Here is a 5881-nt window from a genome sequence, read left to right on the forward strand (position 1 = left end):
TGTCATCTTAGCTAATCTGATAGGTATAAATTAGTGGTACCTCAGAGTTGCCTTAATCTTTATTTCTCTGATCAATAGTGATTTAGAACATTTTTTCTCATATGACTAGAAATGGTTTTCATTTCTCCTGAAAATTCTCTGTTTGTGTCCTTTGATAATAAAATAGATGATTTTGATTACATGAAATTGAAGAACTTTTCCAGAAACCAATGAAAGAATATAGGAAAAACAGGGGATTGATTAGCTGACCAAAAAAAAGAACCTTTGTAGAAAATGTTTGTAAGTGTTTGCTATCCACTGTAATTAGACAAGGAACAGGGAAAAAGGGAACCTTGGTCCCACTGGGAGTCGAACCCAGGACCTACTGGACAGCAACCAGCTGTGATAACCACTACACCATGGGACCAAGATTAATGTTCCCCTTTGCTTTGGCTCCTTAGTAGGACCTGCGCATTCTTGCCTGACATTCCATATCGTTACTGTAAGTGGACATTCCAAAACTGCTGGTTCTGGGCTGGCTTTGAATGCTTGCTAATCAAGCAGGAAGCATCGATTAAGCACCTACTGTGTGCTAGGTCCTGGCAGAAGGCTCAGGATTCACAAAGAGCAAAAAGATAGTCCCTGATCTCAGGGGGCTCCCAATCTAACAGGGAAGACAGTATGCAAAGAGATATATACAAAGCAATGGGTCTGCCTGTTGAGTTGGATCAAAGTAATTAACAGAGGGAAGACACTAGAATTGACAGAACTCAGGGAAGGCTTCCTGTAGAAGGTGGGGTCTTGGATGGGGCTTAAAGGACGCCAGAGAGGTCTGAGGTCAGAGTAGAGAAGGGAAAGCCGCCCAGGCCCCTGACAGCTAGAAGCAAGGCAGGATCTTTTTCAGAGCTGTCACTCTTTTGGGGTGCTGATCCGTCATCTCCATGATGCTTTTTGACCCCATCAGTGGTGTCTTGGTGAAGATACTGGAGTGCGTGTCATGTCCATGTCTAGCCCATTTGACAGGTGAGGACGCTGAGGCACATGTCCCGTGGCCAGGGTCAGTGGGCTAGGACATGTCTGAGCTGGAGCTGCTCTCTGGAAGAGGAGCGCTCCTGACTCCTGGCTATCCCTTGCCCCGGGAGTTGCCTCCTCAGTCTAAGAAGGCAGACACAATACTTGTAGAGACACATTTACCAAATTCTCTTAAAAATAAAGAACAGTGTTAATATCTGGAGGACAGGCCAAAATTGATTTATGATTTTAATGCTCTACCAATCAAACTACCAAAATAATACTTTTCAGAACTTGATAAATTAAGATGAAAATTCATTTGGAACAAGAAAAGATAGCAAAGGAAATAATGAAAAAGTAGAGGAATAAAGGGGACAAGTATATCTAGGTTTCAGAGAACATTATGAAACAGCAATCATCAAAACACTTTGATACTGGTTAAAGAAATAGCAAAATAGATCAATAAAATAGACTAAACATGGAAGAATCAGAAATTGTGATACTCAGTAACCCAGTGTTTGATAAATCAAAAAACTTCAATTACTTTGGAAACTACTTCCTGTTTGGTACAAATTGCTGGGAAAACAGAAAAACAGTGTGGCAAAAATTAGGCTTAAATTAATATAACACATTCTCTAGTTAATTCAAAATGGATGCATTACCTGAATTAAAGATTATACCATAAAAAAATTAGAAGAGAAGCAAATCATGTACTTTTCACAGTTTTAGATTCTGCAGGAGATTAGTTATTAAGAAAAGAAGGGATTGAGGTAATTACAAAAAATAAAACAGATGATTAAAAATTTTTTGTTTGTATAATGAAAAGATGTTTAGCTATTTCTTGTAATTTTATACATACCACAGTAGTGATTTAAAACTAATGAATATGTAGCATTAACATGAGGCTGAAGTTGATTTCTTTTTCTTTTTATTTAATAATAGCTTTTTTTGCATTCTGAAGGTGATTGATGGATTCTTTCAGTGACTAGCCTACTGCTTCCAGTATATCTAGGCAGTTTTCCTTTATGATCCCTGGAAGAATGCTATCCAAGGCCTTTTTTGGTCATGGCTTTAAAGTAGACCAGTAGTTTTGAAATTGTCTCTGCTGGATCTATATACTAGAACAGCTGTTTCTCAAATGAGGTATTTTTTATTTTCTTCCAATTTTTTCATTCTTTGTAGTTGGTTTGACTGATTCTTGATGTCTCATAGTCATTAGCTTACAGTTGCTCCTTTCCAGTTTTAAATTATTCATTTAGCTTTAGTGTCTCCTTTAAAATTTGATCAATTTTATTTTTCAACATGTTGTTTTCTTTAATGGATTTTTTTTACATTTGGCTTATTGTGTTTTTTAAGGAATTGATTTCTTCAGTGGATGTTTTTGCATTGGGCTGATTGTATTTTTTTCAAGATTTGTCTTCTTTGTCCATGATATTGACTTTTCTCTTGCATAACCTCTCATTTCTTTTCTCATATTTTCTTCTATCTCTCTTATTTGGACTTTCACAATCTTTTATGAGCACATACAAGAAGCCTCTTGGGGCTTGAGACCAGTTCATCTCACTCTATAAGATTTCCTTTGTTGAGTTGGTATTTTAATCTTCCCTGTCACCAGAGATTTCTCTGGTCAAGGTTCTTCTCTGTTTCTTGCTCATTTTCTTTCCTTTCTTTTGGCATTTCCTCCTTTTTTACTTTTATGGTCCAACTCTGCTCTTGGGATAAAGGGGGAGCTGTCTCCAGCTTTCTGTGTATCTCTGATCCTTAGCTTTGAGCACATGGACCTTCAAACAAAGTGTTTGTTGTTTTGATCTTGGAAGGGGGTGATGCGCCTTGCTCTTTTCAGGAAATAATCTGGTGTCCCAGAATTTGCCTTCTGGGTTTGAACTGGAGGCTGCCCTACTAGTCTGGTCTGTTATTGAGCATCAATTCATGTAACTCTTTCCAGGCTTTTCCAAAATCAGCTTATTCATCATTTTTATAAAACAATAATATTCCATTACTTTCACATCCTGCGATTTATTCAGTCATACTAATTCATGAGTATCTACTCATTTTCCCATTCTTTGCCATGACTACAAACATTTTTGTATATGTATGTGCTTTTCCCTCCTGTATAATTTCCTTGAGATACAGACCCAGTAATGGCACTGCTGGGTCAAAGGGTATGCATAGTTCAAAGCCCTTTGTGCATAGTTCCACATTGGTCTCCAGAATGGTTGGATCATTTCACAACTCCTCCAATAATGCATTATTTTCCCAGGTTTTCCACATCTCCTGCCACATTGATCATTATTTTTTCTGTCATTTTAGCCAATCTGAGAGGTGTGGAGTAGTACTTCAGAAGTGCCTTAATCTGCATTTCTCTAATCAATAGTGATTTAGAGCATTTTTTTCATATGACTAGAAATGGTTTTCATTTTTCCTGAAAATTCTCTTTTCCTATGCTTTGATAATAGATGATTTTGATTACATGAAACTGAAAAGCTTTTACACACACACAAAAAGAATGCATTTAGAAAAAGAAGAAGAGTGGTTGCCTGGGGAAAAAATCTTTGTACAAAATGTTCATAAGAGTTTGATAACCATGTAATTTAGAGAAGTAATAGAAAAAAAACCGACCATTGGTCCCACTGGGAATCGAACCCAGGACCTACTGCATATCAAGCAGATGTGCCAACCACTACACTCTGGACCGTGGTGCAGTGTTTGCACTTGCTTTAGATCCTTAAGAGGACATGAACATTGGTGACCAACGTTCCATATCGTTACTGTTAGTGGACGTTCCAAACCTGATGTTTCGGGCATTCCTTTGAGTGCTTGCTAATCAAGCAGGAAACATTTATTAAGCACCTACTATGTGCTAGGTCCTGGCGGAAGGCTGAGGATATACAGAGAGCAAAAAGACAGTCCTTGATCTCAGGGAGCTCATAGCCTTACAGGGAAGACAATATGCAAGGAGATATATACAAAGCAATCTGTCTCTTTGTTGAGTATGAAATAATTAACAAAGGGAAGACACTGGAATTAAGGGGCTTAGGGAAGGCTTCCTATGGAAGGTGTGCTTTCGGTTGGGGCTTAAAGCAGACCAGGGAGGTTAGAGGTCAGAGAAGAGGAGGGTGTGCTTTCCAGGCCCCTGACAGCTAAAAAAAAGGCAGGATCCCTTTCAGAGCTTCCATTCATTTGGGGTCCTGATTGGTCATTTCCATGGTGCTTTTTGACCCCCTCGGGGTTTTCTTGGCAGAGATACTGGAGTGTTTGTCATGTCCTTCTCCAGCCCATTTGACAGATGAGGAAGGTGAGGCACAGGTCACGTGACCAGGGTCAGTGTGCTACTACATATCTGAGCTGGATCTGCTCTCTGGAGGAGCAGTGCTCCTGACTCCAGGCTATCAACTGCCCCAGATGTTACCCCCTCGGTCTAATAAAGCATACACAATACTTGTAGAGATACATTTACCAAATTCTCTTAAAAACCAAAGGACATTAATATCTGGTGAATAGTGCAACAGAACCCAAACTGATTTAGCATTTTAATGCTCTACCAATCAAACTACCAAAGTAATACTTTCCAGAACTTGATAAATTAAGATGAAAATTCATTTGGAAGAAAAAAAGATAGCAAAGGAAATAATGTAAAAGAGGAGAAATAAAGGGGTCAAGTACCTCTAGGTTTCAGAGAACATTATGAAGCAGTAGCCATTAAAACCCTTTGATACTGGTTAAAGAAATAGCAAAATAAATTATTAAAATAAGCTAAACAAAATAAAATCAGAAATAGTGACACTCAGTGACCCAGTGTTTGATCAATCAAAAGACTTAAATTACTTAGGAAACTACTTCCTGTTTGATACAAATTGTTGAGAAGGAAAGCACTATGGCCAAAATTAGGCCTAGATTTATATGTTATAACACATTCTGTAATTAATTCAAAATGGATGCATTACCTGAATATTAAAGATTATACCACAAAAAAATTAGAAGAGAAGCAAATCATGTACTTTTCACACTTTTAGATGGCGCAGGAAATGAATTCTCAAGCAAAGAAGGGATTGAAGTGATTACAAAAAATAAAAGTGATGATTTTTTAAAAGTCTGTTTAATGAAAAGATGCTTATCTGTTTGTCATAATATTATACATACCACAATGGTACTTTAAGACTAATGAACATATAGCATTAAAATAGGGCTGAAATTGATTTCTTTTTCTTCTTTTCTTAATGATAGTTTTTAAATTTTCTGTTTCTGGAGGTGATTGATGTATTCTTTCAGTGACCATTTTGCTGTTTGGTTCCCATATATCTGGGCAATTGTCTTTGATAATCTATGGAACAATGCTTTGCAAGGCCTTTTTTGTCATGGTATTCAGGTAGTCAAATAATTTTTAAATTTTCTCTCTTGGATCTATTTTCTAGGTCTGCTGTTTTTCCAATGAGGTATTTTAAATTTTCTTCCATTTTTTCCTTCTTCATAGTTTGTTTAACTGATTCTGATGTCTCCTAGACACATTAGTTTCCATTTGCCCCCTTTTAGTTTTTAATTCTTCAGTTAGCTTTAGTGTCTCCAAGATTTGATCAATTCTATTTTTCAAGATGTTATTTTCTTGAGTAGATTTGTTTTACATTTGGCCTATTGTGGTTTTTAAGGGATTGATTTCTTCAATGAAAGTTTTTGGATTGGGCTGATTGTATTTTTCAGGAATTGCCTTCTTTGTGCATGATGTTGACTTGCTCTTCCATAACCTCCCATTTCTTTTCTTGTTTTTTCTTCTACCTCTCTTATTTGACCTTTTACAATCTTTTATGAGGACTTCTAAGAAGCCTCTTTGGGCTAGAGACCAGTGCATCTCACTCTCTGAGATTTCCTCTGTGAGCATTTTGTTCTCATCTGAGTT

The 5881-nt window shown here is 37.1% G+C and overlaps 1 non-coding gene across 1 annotated transcript; it reads right to left on the reverse strand.

Annotated features, from left to right (window-relative positions):
• Positions 1-333: 333 nt before the first annotated feature.
• TRNAS-GCU lies at positions 334-406 on the reverse strand. Its single transcript has one exon. It is a non-coding gene; the product is annotated as a tRNA-Ser (tRNA).
• Between the last annotated feature and the right edge of the window lie 5475 nt (positions 407-5881).

This window comes from Sarcophilus harrisii, chromosome X (assembly GCF_902635505.1).
Source record: "Sarcophilus harrisii chromosome X, mSarHar1.11, whole genome shotgun sequence".
NCBI lineage: Eukaryota > Metazoa > Chordata > Mammalia > Dasyuromorphia > Dasyuridae > Sarcophilus > Sarcophilus harrisii.